Below are 18,184 nucleotides of genomic sequence, written 5' to 3' on the forward strand. Positions count from 1 at the left end.
AAATGAGGATTATCTTTTCACTCTATTGGTAATTTCTTATGATGTGTAAAAACTTCTCAATAAGAGGAGGTCCCAGTTGTTAATTCCTTCAAGTATTACCTGTGCAGTTTGATTTTCATTCATGAACTCTTTGCCTACCCCTATGTCTTCAAGAGTTCCTCCTACTTTCTCTTCCAGGAAATTTAGTGTTACTTTCTCTTAGTTCAATGAGTGGAAAGATTTGTACTAATTGTGTTTATACAAGATATCATCTATGCTGTACTATGAATACCTACTATGAAGAAAACAATATGTAATGTATTAATTATTGTAACTGTCTACTAACCTGTTTTGAAAATATCTCATTGCTATTTTTTTCTCAATAAAATGAATTTAACCTGTAATGTAACATTATATTACTCAGTTATGTCTCAAATTTTCTGATTAAGGAGATTATGGTGCCACAGAGGAAAATGAACAATGAGTAGAGTGTGTCTAAGGAGAGATACATAGAGAGAAAACATTCTCTCAGGCTTTCTCAGATAGCAAATTGGTCAAACAATGGCTGTGACTCATCCACATGGCTGGCACTTACAAAGAATCGACAGACAAACTGTGATACAGCATTTCAGGTTAAATCCTGACGGTATTTGATGACTTTATCAGATACAAAAGTTACATTTCTTGTTACATAGGTCTTGCTTTATCTTGGTCTTGACCATCTGGCAGAAAAGTATGAAAACAGCATATAAAAAGTAAAGCCATATTAATATGCTGAGCTGTAAAAGGCTCAAGTCAACAACTTTGGACATTGCCAGTCTTATGGAAAACCCACCCCTATTATGGTCTACTAGACTATATTGGGACATTTTGCTGAATTCATGCACCTACAGTATTTAACTGACAATGGAATGCCCTTCTCTGACAAAACTAACCAAAAAAGTGGGATAGAAATGAACGACCATTTTGCATTGTTATACTCAAAATAGTCAGGATAGATATACAACTCCATTCTCTTAATTCAGTGTATACAGAGGTTTGTACTAATAGCGTTTGAGACAGGATATCATGTCTGCATCTTCTACAATGAATGACCATCATAAGACAACAATATGCAATGTATCATTATTGAAAAGGCGCTAGTAATTGGTTGTGAAACTGTCTCATTGCTATTTGTTTCTCAATAAAATTATTTTAAAAAATAAAATAAGATAAATAAAATTAATTTAAAAGAAGAAAGAAAAGTGCTGGTATATGTACATGATGTGATTGTCTATGCATAAATTCCAGATATGCTAAACAAACAACATTAACATCAAACAAGAATATTTGGAACTAATGAGCCAGGAGGTCAATTCTGCAGGAAAAAATACAGAAGTGCTTACTCCACAATGCATTGTTAGCAGGAAAGTTAGCCATGAAAAGCCAAGAAAGTCAGAGGTCAGTGTATGCCTGAGTGACCATCAGTTCTGGATTCATGGAAGGGGATGACCTCATGGTGGTTATTTCCAAGTAAGCAGGTATGAACATCTGTGTCTCTATCTGAGCCTGTGGAAAGGGAAAGTTTAGATGTTTAAATCTGTGAAGCTCCTAAGTATATGTTAATCTATTAGACAACATCAAGCCGCTGTAACAGAACAAGCAGCGGACTCGGGACTAAAGCTGCAGTTAGCCAGTGACTGTCTCCTGAAAATTTCAGAAAAGATGACTGATTTTTCTAGTGATGAGATTACTCTACTTTATTTTTAATTGTAAAAATATAGAGGGATCCTATTCCACCTTTGAACATTCTAGTGAGAAACTGCTAGAACAGATCTTTTTCAATATGTTAGCTACTTATCTCTAATGGCTGAGATAAAATATCCAACATTCAATATTAAAAGAGGTTGAGTTTATTTAGCTCAAGTTTGTAGAAGTTTCAGTGCATAACTGGACTCCACACCAGGGTGGTGTGGCAGAGGGGCAACAGCTCATAGCAGCACACGACAGCAGCAGCTAGGAGAGCAAAAGGGGAAACAGACTTCCTCCTGCCCCTTTTATCCTATGAACAGTGCTGGGATTAGGGCACGGCCAGTCTGACTAGTAAACTGATCCAGAAATCACCCAGCCTTAATCTCAGCACCCTTAATCCCAGTATCACTTCATGAATCAGTCACAAAGCCCAGATTCAGCCACCTCCAAAAAGCCTAATCTGAAAGCATAAGAGGCTTTGAGGGCTTATCTATCCCATAACAATATGTGAGCGAACTGCCAGTGTAATCTGGGATAAAGGCAGCTTGCTCCACCTTTGAGACTACAACAAAGTGACAAGCATCAGTTCAGATAGGAACAGAGGAAGTGCCTTGAGACCCTGCTAAAGTGGAATCCAGCCTTGCTAAGATGCTTCCATAACCTACACAACAGGAGGGGCACATTTACAACAATGTTCCAAAATAGGTGGAAAGGAGGAGCAATGTGAAATTAGAAGGGAGTGTACTAGAGAAGGGAAGAGGGACTTTGGGAAGGAACAGAAGAGCAGAGTGACGTGGTCAGCGTGCAAGGCACTAGAAAACCATCAGGAAAATGTTAAACTGTAAAGTATTATGCTACAGCCTGAGTTGGCAGCAATGCGTCTCAAGGACACTGGCATTCTCATCTCTTGGAAGCCTCTCCTGCCCCTGAATTCATGGGTCCCATCATCCTTTGCACTTCCTGAAGCAGCTTTGGAAGTTCTCTTTTGGGAGTGACTTTAAAACTTATATTAAAACAATAATAATAATACAGTGCATCATGCAATACAACAACCATTGTTGAATTCCTATTACTTTGTTTAGAGCAATTTTGCATCATTTCCAATGTTGCTTTTTCTATCACTATTTTATATTCTTTAGAAAATAGAATGGAAATAATTAATAATAATAATAAAACAGTGGATACTGCTGCAGAGCACCATCCAGTAGAAGGATAGTCACCTAAAGACAGGATGCTGTGTCCTCATCCACTTCAGTCACTGCTCTGGCACCAGATGACTTGTGGCTCTTTCCCAACCTCAAAGTGAAATGTAAGCAATTTGAAAGGATTGGGGAATGGAGGCAGCCGTGAGAGTGCAGCCTAAGACCTACGAGGGCTGCTTCAAGAGTGGCAAGAATGAAGGGGTAAACATGTGCGAAGAGGAGGTAAGTTGAGTGGCGTTAGTTTCAGTATGTCTTTTCTGTAATATTTTTTATAAAATTAGACATTTTTAATTAAAATTAAACATAGTATTTTCCCAGAATAGCTCACATGTTATATGCATATGAGGATATATCAAAAAGAAACCTCCTGTTCCATATCACTTATGAAAATGGTAGAGTAACACAAAAGAAATAGGCGAGGACAGAGGGAATGGAGAGAGAACACGGCAGGGGTTGCTTCTCTGCAGGAAGGAAGGGGCAATGCATGCTTCCAAAGCCAGTGTCACCTCTTACCAAGGTCCACCTCTTCCCACAGCTGTGTGGGCTGATCCTACGATGTTCTCATCTTATGGTCCCTCATTTGACCCAGTGGCTTCTTAACTATTTGTTGGACTGGGAAAGAGAAGAGGAGGGCAAAGAGAGAGAAAGCAAGAGTGAGACACAGAAATAGACAAAGAAAAACAGAGAGGGAGAGAGAAAGAGACTATAATTTATAGCACTAAGCTGTATTTTGCAGGGTGGTCTTAACAGTAAACACTATTGATTTTATTTTATTGTATTTTATTATTTTATTTTATTAGAAACAAGACATTTAAAAAACCTTAGCAGCTATTTCTGAAGGCCTCAGGGCCCTGAAAACCCAATATGCTAGATCTGAAACCGCCACGTCACTTACACTGACAGAGGACCCTTCCCGAGTAGGAGGGCTAACACATTAGACAAGGAGCCCACTCCATGGAGCATCTTATGTGTTGAAACCTTTTTGGGTCAGCGCTGCCTCAGGAACAAGACCCCACTGTTAGTGAGGAAATGGATTATCTGGAACATCAGGGCCAACCGAGGAGACAGAATAAGTAGGTGTCATTGAGAACCTTGTTGGCAAGGCTTCCCGGGCCTGACCCCAAGACCTTCCTCGAGTCATCAGGTGGAGAAGGAAGAGGCTTACTGAGAGCACAGGCTGCAGACAAGTGAGGTGGGAAACACCGACGCAGCCTCTTGGCCGTTGCTCTGGTGTGCTCCATAACCCAACCTCCCACCAAGAACTCCGCATTCCCTCTCCTGATGTGGGAGCTGACAGAGATTAACTTTCCAAGGTGAGAAGATTGTTCCTTACAATAATGTTAATCTCAAAATGCAAACATCATTAACCTGGCTGCTTAAGGACAGTAAAGTACAGCACACTTAAGGAAAGGGAGCACAGAAATTAAATGGTGATAATTACTAGGTCCTGTAACCCAAAGACATCTCGGTGGATTCATAAACTCTTGAATGGGACACATTTTATGAAGGTGTGGGTTTCTATGAAGCCTCCCTCTTCAGAGAACAAATTTAATTGCTTAATAACTTCTTAAAAGATGTAAAACTGAAGCAAATGAATTATTTTCCTATAAAAACAGCATCAAATTTTATCACATTTGAAATTGCTGTGATTATGAAATTTAATCATTTAGACTTCTCCTGCAGTAACTGCATCACAGACCTCCACAGAATCCTGCCTGCCCAGGGCTCCGAGGCAGCTGACTCCTCAACTGGGTGGCTGCAGGCTCCTCTTGGGCTCCAGGCCTCGGGCATCCCGGCCTTCCAGAACCAGCGTCATGTGGGCCGTGCTTGGCCACTGGACTCATTTTGTAGAACTCTGAGGTTCGAGAAAAGCTGAATCCCAGGGGCCAAGGAGTTGGCTCAGTGGAATAAGCACTTCCCTGGCAAACTCAAGGGCCTGAGTTCAATCCCTGGTTCCACCAAAAAAAAGAAAAAAACAAAACCAAAAAATAAAAAAAAAACTGGATCCCATGACTGATAGGTTGTCGGGTAACTTGGTGTCCTTTCTCTCTTGGAATATCCAGGGAAGATGCCATAAATATACCAGAGCACAAATAATTACATTTAATAAACAACACGTGTGAGATAAACTTTGAAGGAACAATTGCAAGTAAATGTGTATTTGAAGAAATGTAATGTGGAACAAATTTGAAACAAAGCTATGCATATACACATGTAAAGCTGATTTGGGGTGCTAGTCAAAATCTCCTCCAAGGGGACAGTGGAAATCTACAAAGGGTCTCTTCTCATTCACAGATAAGTATTCTGGGTTGTTAACTATTGGGGCCTGAGGTTTACAAAAGCATTGCAACGCATTCAAAGACAGTAGCGTTTAGTCTTTGAATTAGAATGGATGGTGGTGAACATGTGGAGGGAAAAATGCAATTTTCTACGTCCTAATTCTTACCTCTTCACTGGTTACATAAGTGAAACTAGACTCTCAGAATTTTTCTCCTCATTTTTTGCTTTTTGAACCATATACCATCTTTTGTTCCTTCCAGGGCTACATAAGAAGTCATATAAAAATCACAGTTCCTTAGGCACACTTTCCTCCAACAAGGAGGTTGGGGACAGTTTTAACTTTGTTCAGGTCACAGAGTTACATAGTTCACTGAAGCAGCCAGCAGGCCCAGGGACAGATGCTGAAGATTTTAAATGAGCTGCATGTGCTGTAATTCTGGAAGAGTCTCAAAAGACTTCTCAGGCTCATATCTAAAGCCAAGCAGAACCAACAAAGACCAATTTTCTTCTGGCTTATGCTAACTGGCCATCCTCCTTAATGCTCCAGAATTCCTTCCTTAGTGAGAGGTTAGGCTCTTAGACCCCACAAGTTAGGTTAAATCATTTTAACAGAGCCTCCATCCCTAGTCATGTTTTCATCATTTTATGCCCTTATTTCTGCCAGTAAAGACAATATCTCACCAGATTCTAAAGTGCTAGATTAGGTAATCTTAATCTAAAAATTGCAGCTATGATTCACTGAGTTCCTAATATAGGCTGAGTACCACTCAGGAAAACTCCACTAGATTTTCTGCTGCTTTCAGAAGAGTTTTGCAAAGTATGTGCTGTTAGACCCATTTTTCAGAAGAGAAAACCCAAAACATCACCTTCCAGTGACTCAGTTAAGTGTAGATTTCTTTCCCTGAAGGTTATTGTAATTTGTAGGTCAATAAATCATATCATTCGGCAAATGATTTTATGAAGAAAACTGGATATGTGAATCATGAGGCTTTTGTGGAGGTTGGTTATGCAATTCCTCCAGGAAAAACACCTTTCCTCCCGTCCTTGAGACACTGTTCAGCTTGTCTGATACACCAGCCAGCCTCTGCTGTAGCCTGCTCATGAGCGTGTTCTGCAGCACGGCGAGAGACCCATCCTCAGGGGTAGTGCTGTCCCAGGTGCTTGCAGCTCTGCTCAGCTCTCAGAAGTCCTCATCTGGATTGCAGGCTCAGGTTCCTAACCCGCACTGTGGTTTAACTCCAGCCCAGACACGGGAGCTCAGATCTTCAGTGAGAAGCCTGCCCAGGCCCCCTTCCTTGCTGACCCAGTGGCCACTGCTCCATCCATTAACCCAACTGCACGTCTTCTCACCCAGGTCTGCTAGCTAGACTCTACCTGTCTGCTTCTCCACCTTTCTGTGCTTCCTGATCATCAGACTGGGAGCCTGGCACCCTCAGAGTGACACTACCCTTGCCAGTCCTCAGGACTCCATCCCTGACTTTGGAGCCAGGGCAGCTGAGCAGTCACCCAGAAGCCCAGGCATGGATTTTGATGGTCAGTGGCTGCTGTGGCAGGCAGGGGCTGCCCACAGGTCCCACAACTGGCCCTTGACAGTCAGTGGTAACAGCTCCACATCTGCTTGCTCTTGTAGTTCTTCTATCATGGTTATAGTCTTATTCAAAGTAGTATAAATGCGGCTCTTCATATCTTTCTGTTCAATAGCAACAGGATTAAAGTGTGCATACAAAGTTTGGTATTGAGACTTTATCGTTGACAATTGCTTTAAGAGCATTACTGGATTTTTCTCTCCTGCTGAATCATGATGATTAGACTTGATTTCATATTCCAGCCAGTACTGAATATAATCCAGATCAGAGTCAGCTTTCTGGAACACCAGTTCCAGTTTGTAGACCTCCGTCTCCATGTTGAATAGCTGACATTCCTCAGACCCTGGTGTTGCTTAAGCTGCAAACCTTCCTAGCACTGAGAATCTCTCAAGGCTGCTGCTTTGATTGGTCCCTCCTCCTCTTTGCTTCCAGCAAACTGAGAGGACTCTTAGACTTTCCTTCTGGTGCTGCTGTGGTCCAGGTTGTGCATTTCATACCCATGCTCTCTCCTCAGCCTGACCCCCACTGACACATCTGCAGACCTCTCTGTCCTCCATGGGGCGAACCTGCCAGAGGAACCTTTCTCTCCCTCTGATGGAAGCAGGCCCTGTGGATCCATGGAAAGGTAGTACTCATGTTTTCCCTGGACTCTGCATCCACCTGCCTGCAAGCCTGCTGAGCGCAGCGTGGCTGCCCACTGTGTGTGTGTCTCAGGTGCCTGGACCAGGGCTCAGAGGCTCCGTCTCATGGGGTTATTCCCAGAGGACTGTAGGCCAGCTGTCACATCTGTAGAGACCCAGTGGAAAGGCCCCTCTGTACGGCCCTACTGATTAGGTCCAGGCAGGCAGGCAGGAGCAAGGCGTGGCACAGCGCAGCATGGCGGGCCAGGCACAGGGCACCCCAGCGCCGCAGCGGGTGGGGAAAGCAAGACAGGAGGATGGGCAACATTAGAGGACCTCCTACTGGGTCTCAGTGGGGGGACAGTACAAGGTTTGAGGGCAGTCAACAAAGTTCTTCATTTCTGAGACACAGCAGAAAGCACTGGGGGAGTGAAGAGGACTGGTGGGAGCACCGCAGCCAAAGGAAGCCCAGCAGCCACGTGAAGTGCAGGAAGGACAGGCAGTGGCCAGTCAAACTCAGGGCAGTCCTGGATGCGGAGTTAAGCTTCCCAAGAGGATCTGTCAGCAGGCACACCTGCTCTACCAGTGACTAGAGTTCTGGACTGAATTTCTGGCCCCAAGGACAGCATGCGACTCGATGGCTGGGCGGCGTGGTGCCAGCTTTGGCGGCAAGGGCATTCACTTCAGTACAGTTCAGACCCATGGCCCTGGAGTCAACCCAAGCCGCTTCTCCCGGATGCGCCCTCTACTCCCTGCAGGTGGGCGGGGCGGGGCTGAGAAGGGAAGCACCGCTCTTGCAGAGACCCATGAGCGCAGAGCCAGAGGAGGGCGAGCAGGATGGTGCCCAGTGCTGGGCGGTGCCCGATCACAGGGCAGAGAGGGCAGGGAGGGCTGAAGGGGAAATGAGTCGGAATCTGAAATTCCACCTGAGAGACTCACAAAGAACTTGCGATGCTTCCCACATATTGGGACACTCAAGGAGAGGGTCATCTGCTCTTAAAAGTGAACTTGATGGTGTGCTGAAGAAGCAAGCGCCGCTTACAAGGAGATCCAACAGAGACCATTGCAGTGCTCAAGGGACAGGCAGTAAATGCTGGAAGACAGAGATAATGCTGAGAACCCACTTGGTTCTCCAAATTCAGTGCTGCTCCGACATCTGAACACACAGGCTCTGCCTGCCATGGAGAAATGAGAGTCCCCTGAACTCTTGCAATGTGATATCCCCCCAGCAGCTTCTGACACAGGCAAGTGAATGAACACCCCCTGCTGGCTCCTGCAGGTCTCCAGGAGGGGGTAAATCAAACAGTCCCAGAAAAGCAAGGGAGATAAATCGAACACTAGGCACCAGCAAGCAGCAACCTGCACACAGAGACAAATAAAATAAGGACTTTATGGTCGGAGGGTAGTGGATCTTGAATTATAGACCGCTCTGAAGAGATCTGCTGCAGGAAGAGGTGGGCAAATCTGCATGTTTCATGAACACAGGCATGCTCAGGAAGTCATCCCATGTGAAGAGGCCTGTGCTATGATTGCATCGCAGGAGCAATGGTGACAGTGACCCATATCCGTGTCGTGTGGCAGGTGAAGTACAGGCCAAGTGCTGGGCCAATGGGAAAGTGACTTCCTTCTTCGTAAAACAGAGAAGCTTCTTACTGTGGCGTGAACACAGACAAGGATGCGATGGCTGCGTTCACAAAGACCACTTTGTAAACATGAGAAAAAACAAGCACATCCAACTATGGTTGTCCTATCAAGGGCTACTGAGCCAACTGCCCCCTCCTTAGGAGAACAACATGCACACTGATGGCTTGACTGTAGCTCTTTGGGTATCCAGTTGCTGAAGATAAGTATATGCTGAATTCAGATCGCCCAACTGAAGGGTATCAAATACATTGTTTGTATTGTATGCCATACTGGGGATAGAACTCTGGTCCTAGTGCTTGCCAGGCAAGCGAATAGACAACCTAACTATCTCATCAGCCCCCAACTTAAGTTTTGAATAGAGAGGATTTCTAATTTCTCCCTGCCATACACTTATACCTTTCAAGTATAGTCTTTAGCAGACAATACACACCCTGAGATCCCATCACTAAGGCATCTTAGACAGCACAGTGAGACAGTGAGACAGATGAACCTTTCTTGATGAGATGCAGTTCTGCTACTAAAGGGTGAATTTATTTCGGATTCCATTGGTCTGTCAGCTTATCACCTATTCATCTCAAGAAAACTTTAGTTATGAAGGTGGTAAAAGTGTCTTTTAGGTCTTTAACTAAGTAGATCTTCAATCAAAAACTAATCTGTCAGATTTCTTCTTTAGGATTGCGACTAATTCTATCAGACAGAAGAAATAAAGTGATGGAATTTAAATTGGCTACACAGTTCCTTGAACTTGTCATACCAGATCTAGTGCTTAGAAAATTATTCTTTACAAAAAGATGTAAAACAAAGCTAAACAGAAATCTCCACCTGCTTAAGCAGAGTACAGAGTGGCCTGGTTTGATCCCTGGCGAGTCAGCCCTGCCCCCAGGGTGTGCTGAGATGACAACTGAGACTGGGCGTGGTGGCATGCGCCTGTAATTCTAGCACTTGGGAAGCTGAAAACAGGAGGATCACTATGAGTCTAATCTAGTAGTGAGACCCTAAACACCCTGTAAACCGTATACTAAACACATTTTAAAAAAGAGAGAAAGAAAGGACGAAAGAAAGAAAGAAAGAGAAAGAAAGAAGGCAAGAGGAAGAAAGAAGGAAAGAAAGAAAGAAAGAATGAATGAAAGATGGCGGAGTTTTCCTTCATCTGTCTCATCATGTGGCGGCTTCCTAGAGAACAATAACACTTTATACCTATGACTGCGACTGTAGGAGAAGGAAGCTGAGGGTACCCGGGTTCAGCACATCTTCTGGTCCTAATGAGTCTGCACGTGGTCATATCTATGGTGAAGTTGATTCAACAATAAAATTAATGAAATATAATTAAATTAATTTTGAAAATACCAAACAGATAATTTGGTCACTTGTCAGTGATCAACAAGCAGAAGTTTGCAAGCACAGCGTTCTTTAGACTACAAGTCTGCTATTGAAAATGGTCTCACCACTGATCAAAACTAGATAGCTTACAACTTCACAATTCATGAAAAAAATGAGGTCCTACTGGACCGAATTTTAACAGATATTAAAGAATAATTTTCTTGACACTGAGTGCTGTTCAAATAAAGTAGCCCAATCTTGACCATAAACTACCCACCGACTGTGTCTGAGAAAGTCCTTCCCAGAGAAAGAAGGGCTGGCCTGCTGAGGGCTGTGGTGCGTGCCCGCGGCTGTTGCGTCCCTGGCTGGCCCCGGACTTGTGTGCTGCTGTCACTGACCCTCATCAATCAGCACAGACACAAGTGTCAACAAAATGAACTCAGCTGCTGCCAGAAAAACGCAAGTCAAGCTCATCGGGACTATTCTGTCTCAGTTCGTGTAAGTGTGGTGCGTTGATGCATTATTAAACTAAGGGCAGTCATTGGAATCAAATAGTGCTTAGGAGAAGGAAGGACACTCGGAGGGAAGGACTCGGAGGGAACTGCTGCTTTGAAGAAGAGGAAAAAATCACCGGTGGAATCTAAAGTGCAACTTGTTCATGCCGCTTACATGACACAAACAAACAACTCATCGTATGTCAGGATTTGTGATACTCCTCTGCACATGCGGATTCCGCAGGCTCTCATTACTCACAGGTGCTTTCCAGCTGGGCTCCAGCAAAGCTAAAAGGAAGCAGCGCTTGCTCTCAGGTGTCTGCAGCAGCACAGGACACGGGCCCCAAAGTTCTTAGTTCTGAGTTCTTCTTATGTCTAAGCCATGAAAGGCTAACATGCTAGACATTGTGGAGCCTGAACTGCCAGCCAGCCCAGGTGAAGGACTTGGAGAAGGAGCTCTCCTCCAGGCTCCTCTCTTCACCACACTGCAGGACAGTGGGGTGTTCCGCCTGCAGAGTCCGTCTCCCCAGCCTAACTGCAGGCACATGAGTCTGTAAAGACCAAATTCCAAAACAACCAAACAAATGTCAAATGTAATTTCTGGTCCATAGCCTGGATAAACATTATTTTACTGCCACTTACTAGTTTTAAACCTGTATTTCAGGGCTGGCCAAATAGCTCAGCAGATTAAAGTGCCTGCAAGCAGGTGCAGGGGCTGGGGAGTCAATTCTCAGGCCTGCCATGATGGCTCACCCCTGGGGTGTGCTGAGACAGCAATTGAGACTGGGCATGGTGGTGCATGCCTGTAATCCCTGCTCTAGGGAGGCTGTAAACAGGAGAATCACTATGAGTCTGATCTAGTAGTGGGACCCTGAACACTCTTTAGACCCTTCCCTAAAATACAATCAATCAATCAATCAATCAATCAATCAATCAATCAATGAATAAACAAATAAATACCTGTATTTATGTTCACTTAAAAAGGGCATCATACTTAGAACCATTTTTCCTTTGACTGGCCTTCATGATTTTCAGAGTAGAGTAGTGAGATCATCTTTCTGTTCTGATGTGATCCAGACCACTGCCCAGCAGGGGTGTTTTCAGCTCTCAGAACCATCACCAGCCACAGTAGGCCCCCAGTGTGCTGAGTCTGATCCACGGCAGGAAGCGTCACTGTTGTGGGAACACACCCTCCCCAGGGAGTTGCAGCACATCCTCCAGCAATCCTTTCCGAGCATTTTTCTTCAGGTGTTGTACTGGGCATCAGCTACATTACGGCCTCAGAGCTCTGACCTGCCCTCCAGTCATTCTGGGGAGAAGCCAGTTTCCTCAGCCTTGCTCTGCTCTGGCTTTCAGCAGAAGGTGCTTGGGGAACACCACAGGAGGAAGAAGCATATTGCCATTGTAGTGCTGAGAGAGCGGGAACACATGTGTGAAAAGCTCAGGAGGGTTACCCCAGCAGAAGTCCATGATGCTGTGACTGCAGCCTGGCCTGGCCACAACTTTGGCTTAAATGTCCTCAGTAAGAACCCAGGACCCCTGCTCTCTGCTCCTCCAAAGGCCTTGGCCCAAGCTACAGCCAGGACTCTTTCTGCTGGATTCTGTGTGTCATAGGCACAGACACCTGTGCTTGAGTGTCGCATCCACCCTGTGCAGTGGAGGGAGCAGAAAGCCCTGTGTCCCCACCCCAGCCTTGGCTCCCCTTGGCTGCTCTGTGAGCGCTGCTCACGTGTTCCCCCTATACATGCAGAGGGGGCCTGTTGGCTCCCCAACTCCAGCCCAGCCCTAGCCCAACAACACTGTAAATGACTCTGCTTGTCTGCTAGTCAACATGCGTGCTCTCCAAGGGACACTAAGCTTCTCAAGTTTTTCCACATACAAATGGTAATCCAAAGCCACAGTGAATTTTTGAGTGAAAAATATATTCCTGTAAAAGACACATCGGTAATCACCTCCCTCAAGTTAGTGTCCCTCACTTGGAACACACATATTCATTCACTCTGTCATTTTTGATCCTTTTTGGAGCAGACTTGGAAGCGCTATTTCTTCAGTGTCTTTAAGAGGTGTGGATGCTGCTGCCCAGAGTCCTCCAGGGAAGAAGCCAGCGTCCTAAGAACATTGCCATGTATTTTTATCCACCTTACTTATCAGATCTGGTGCTATGAAACTTCTGGGTATTCCCTCAAATCACAACAACCACAAAAAGTAACCAATTTTAATCAATTCATAACAATGATAGCACAACTAAAGGTACTCAAGAAGGAGGACTTCAAAAGCCATTGAGGAAAGTGATAAGAATAATGGGATAACTGTGTTCAAAGTGAGGGGAAATAGTTTGAGGGGAATAAAGGGCAATGCTACTTTTCTTCTTACTGTAATCATCTCTACAAATTTAACACATAGTATTTTTTATCTCACTTCATAGTGTACTCATTTTTTTTTTATCAAATGCAACATTTAGTTTTAATAGAGATACATTTTTGAACTGATGGTATGATTTGTAGCTCTATATTGGATTCAAACAACCCAAAATAACAGATTGGAAGCTATTTTCCTCTGGAGTAGAAGGCTGGGTTTCATGGTGCCTTGTAAAGGAAGGAATGTCTGGGGATATAGCTCTGTGGCACAATGCCTGTGAGGATCATGAAGTCATGAGTTTGATTCCTAGTCCCTCCCCCCAAAAATAAAGCAAGAAACAATGTCTTCCTCTATGACAAGGTAAAGGTTGGGCTTTCTACTTCCTATAAAACGTTAGGATTTCCTAAATACTGACATACGTGTCTGGGATGTAAACATTCTGTATCTTAATCAAAGTATGCACCTGTGTCACCTTGGGAAGGAGATTCAAAGCCTGTCATAGTAGGAAGGTTAGGCTTTCTACTGTTCCTGTAGTAACAAATTTCTTTCTCTCTATGGCAAGACTCATATTTCTGCCAATATGTACAGACTGTGACAAATTTCCTCATGAATTAGAAAGTAGAGAAAGACTTCAGGTATATGAGAGCTCTTGACAGGTAGCAGAGGAGTCAGGGGCTCTATACGAGGCTTGCAGCAGCATATGAAGCTATGTCTGAGATCATCAGGGTGGGGGGTACATTCTCTTTATGTGCTTCTTTCTCCTACCTTAGAATTCAAGTACAATGACATGATATTAATCTGTGATGGGTAAAGCTTAACAATTTCATGTCCTGAAGTAGCCAATGCTTTGTGAAGAAACTTCATATAGTCATGATTCCCAGGACACTGTAGAACATGACAGTTTTGTGAGTTTTCAGTCTGAGTAGTCCAACTTTAGAGTTTCAGCTTCTTGCCAAGTGTCTTTACAGTCCTAAGAAAACAGAATTTTCTAGGCAGGAGCCATTCCCCTTCCCCATAATCAACATTACCTAACAACACCATTCGGATTCACATGTCCTCTAGTTTCTAGTCAACATAACTATAGAAGTCATAAAAGATCAGATTATCATCTTGTAGAGGAACATATTTTTCTGATTTATACCCAAATTACATGTCTTTTATCATTCTATACAAGCTCAGTAATGTACCTCCAAGTTCTATTTTGTTTGCCTCTCTGTGTGGTATAGATGGCAGATTTCCTCAAACCTCTGAGTTTGTACAGGATTTCCCTTTCCTTGAAACATATGTCTTACTGTTTTTTCTTTTCTTCGTTGAACTACTATGTATCTTCTGGAGTAATAATTTGCTAAATGAGAAAGATCTGAAGGAATTAAAGGACCCTGTTACAGATCAGCATACACCAGGAAAAACACTCTCGACAGAGATTTCTTCAAGGTGACTGAGCAGGTATTTTTTAGAGTTTTGGGAAGAGAAATTTTTTGTCCAACCAATCAATGTGCATACTGGTTTAAGTGAGTACAAAGGACCCATATAATTTCTTTATAAAGTGTGTTATTCTTTCATTTAGCGCTATTGAGGATCTGTTGAATTTCTCTAGAAGTAGAATAGAATGTCAAAAAATGATATGCGCCAAAACCTGAGAAAGACCCAGTGAAAAAAGAGAACTACAGGCCAGTCTTACTAATGAACATAGATGCATAAATCCCTCAGTAAAATACTAGTAAACAGAATACAGTAAATCATCAAGATTATACATCATGACCTGGATTGCTCCCAGTTATGCAGGGATGATTCAATATATGTAAATAAATAAATATAATCCACCACATCAACAGAGCCAAGGACAGAAAAATGACATGATCATCTCAATAGGTGCAGAAAAAGCCTTTGGCAAACTCCAACACTCATTCATGATAAAAACTGCAAAAAAACCAGAAGTGGTTTTTACCTCAACCTGATAAAAGCCTTCCTGAAAAATCAACAGCCAACCACCTACTAAATGGACAAAAACTGGAACCCTTTCCTCTAAAATAAAAAAGAAGACAAGGATGTCCACTGTCACTATTCCTATTCAATATAGTGTGCAAACAACCAGAGCAATTAGACAAGAGACAGAAATAAAAGGAATAAGGATTGGAAAGGAAGAAGTAAAATTAGCATTATTTGCACATGACATGATATTCTACATAGAAGACTCCCCAAACTCCACCAAAACATTTCTAGATTTAATAATACATTCAGTAGTATAGCAGGATACAAAATTAACTTTCAAAAATCGATAGCATTTTGGTACACAAATAACAAAACACACTAAGAGAAAAATTATGGAAACCACATCTCTGACAATAAGAAACAAAAACTTAAATACTTGAAAATCATTCTCACAAAGGAAGTAAAAAATCTATAGAGTGAAAATTATAGTAGTCTGAAAAAAGAAATCAAAGATAATTTTAGAAAATGGAAACATATTCCTTGCTTCTAAATCAGAAGAAGCAACATTGTGAAAATGGCCATATTCCCAATTTTTTTGTACATGTTCAATGCAATCCTGATTAAAATATCATTAACATACCTCATGCATATAGAGAAAATATTTCTAAACTTTATCTGGAATGCACAACCCACAGAAAATATAAAAGGACAGTGAAGAAGGACCCCTTCTCCACAGCTGGTGGGCATGTACACTAGTACAACCACTATGTAAATCAGTGTAAAGATTCCTCAAAAAAACTAGGATTAGAGAACCCTTTCAGTCCAGCTATTCTCCTCTTGCATATTTTTGCAAAAGAACTGAAAACAGTGTAATAGTGAACCATGTTTAGAACAGTGTAATTAGTCATAGATAAATCTCAGAAATAACTCAAAAGCCAATCAACTGAAGAGTGGATAAAAGAGATGTGGAATTTTCATACAATGGAGTATTACACAGGTATAGAAAAGATAAACTCAAGTCTTTTATAGGTAAAGTGATGCAACTAGAGACCATACGTATGAATGAAACTAATCAGACCTGCATATGTAAACATTGTATTATCTGCCTAGCTCAAGAACCTGAATGAGTAAATAAAATCCAAAAGGTACAATAGATAAGATACTGTGGAAGGAAAAAAAAGAACTGTTGAAAGGGAAAGAACAACTGGGATGACAGAAAGGAACAAGGAAAGAAATTGGGAAGGGAAAAATATGCATTTATACAGGAATGCTTGGATAACTGCACTGCTGATTTCTACTGGTCTAGTTAAAGGAGCAGTTAATGCTCAAAATATTTCTTTCTTCCTTTCTTGTAATTTTTTGTTTGTTTGTTTACGTATTTGGTACAGGGTCTCACTATGCAGCTTTGACTTGTAGTGCCTTCTGTTTTCAGACTCTCCAAGCTGGGATTACAGGTTTGCAACACTACGCCCAGACTCTTTGGCTGGCTCAGCTTGCCCTGGAGTCAGCACTAATGCGACATGCCATTCCTTTTTAATTTTTTGATCAACTTTGCATGCTAATATGTGGTTATATGAACAATTAATTTGAAGACAACCATATGCAATATAAGAGCAGTTTTTAAAGTCCCACCACTTGGCTTAGTGAAATTCTATATTGCTTCTCATTTTCTTTACTATTTCTTATTCTTTTTATAAATAAAATAAAAATGTTCATAACTCAAGAGTGACAAGAATAAAAAGAAATTTAGGAAATAAACAAAAAATGAAACTTTTGGAAAGAGAGAAAAGTAAAGCATTTCATCTTCACCTAGAATACTTATGTCAGATTTTACCAAATGAATGGTGATGATATTGTGAGAATATCACAGTATATTCTTAAAAAGACTCAAACATTTGTTTTGATTTAGGGTTTTGGGTTAGCAATTTGATCAACTGCTGCATGGACAATCTTATACAAGCATGTCTGACCTTGGGCAGAATTAATACGAAATTTGATTTAAAACAACCCCCACAGATCAAGTCCTACCCCAGGCCCAGTGAGTGTGTGGGAGAGTTTCTGGCTACCCTGCGCTGGTGGGGCCTGGTGATCAAAACCCAGATGCAGAGTGGGTGAGTCTCTCTTCCACCCCGTTGGAACCCCCCTACTGCTCTGCAACACCCACCATCCACACTGCTAGCCAAGTGAGAATTTCTGCCACGTTCTAGGGACCCCAGATCCAGTCCTAGCCCAAGCCTGGTGAGTGTGTGGGAGAGCTTCCAGCTACACTGCACCAGGGGGACCTGCTGGTCCAAGCACAGGCACAGCATGGATGAGACCCTTTTCCACCAACTTGGGACACCCCCCACATCTCCACAGCAACCCCCACCCCACCTGCTTAGTAGGATTTTGTGCCCCCTTCCAGAAACCCCCAGATCCAGTCCTAGCCCAGGCCTGGTGAGAGTCTGGGAGAGCTGCCTCTCCCCTCTACTCCACCTTGTGCCCTCCAGACTCAGATCAGGCCTGGCATACAGGCTGAAATCCTTGTAGAGAGAGTAGGGGACAGAACCACTCAGCTAGTTCAGGACAAGAACATCCTGACAGAGGGGCACAACAGGTTCATTCCCAAAGGAAGCAGCAGGAAGGAGCTGAGCACAGCAGCCAGATCCAAGTCAGGCACAGCTGGATAAATCTAAACTTTGTACATCTGCACCAGAATTTCAGTAGGTGCTAAGGTCATAATTGCACCAAAGCTCTACAACTAAGGTCAGAACAGTGTTATACAAAATGACAAAGAAAAGGAGCAAAATGCAATCTCAGACCCCAAGCCTACCCATAACAACTGCAGAGGACACTAACACAGAACAAAATGAGAACCACACAGCTGAAAGCAATGAAACTAAGCTTCTGAAATAAAGAAACAACTGCAGAAAGGTATAGAGGAAGTCAGATTGGAAATGAAAAAGGAAATCCCTGAATTAATAACATCTGCAGTAAAGAATGAAATGCAGAAACATATGGAGGAAACCCAATGTCCACCCAGAACAAGTGCAGAGGAC

The 18,184-nt window shown here is 42.8% G+C and overlaps 1 pseudogene; it reads right to left on the minus strand.

Moving 5' to 3' along the window:
- Positions 1–6,726: 6,726 nt before the first annotated feature.
- On the minus strand, positions 6,727–7,095 carry LOC101567812 (annotated as a pseudogene).
- Positions 7,096–18,184: the final 11,089 nt, after the last annotated feature.

The sequence above is a fragment of the Octodon degus genome, unplaced genomic scaffold (genome assembly GCF_000260255.1).
Source record: "Octodon degus isolate 3935 unplaced genomic scaffold, OctDeg1.0 scaffold00008, whole genome shotgun sequence".
Classification (NCBI taxonomy): Eukaryota; Metazoa; Chordata; class Mammalia; order Rodentia; family Octodontidae; genus Octodon; species Octodon degus.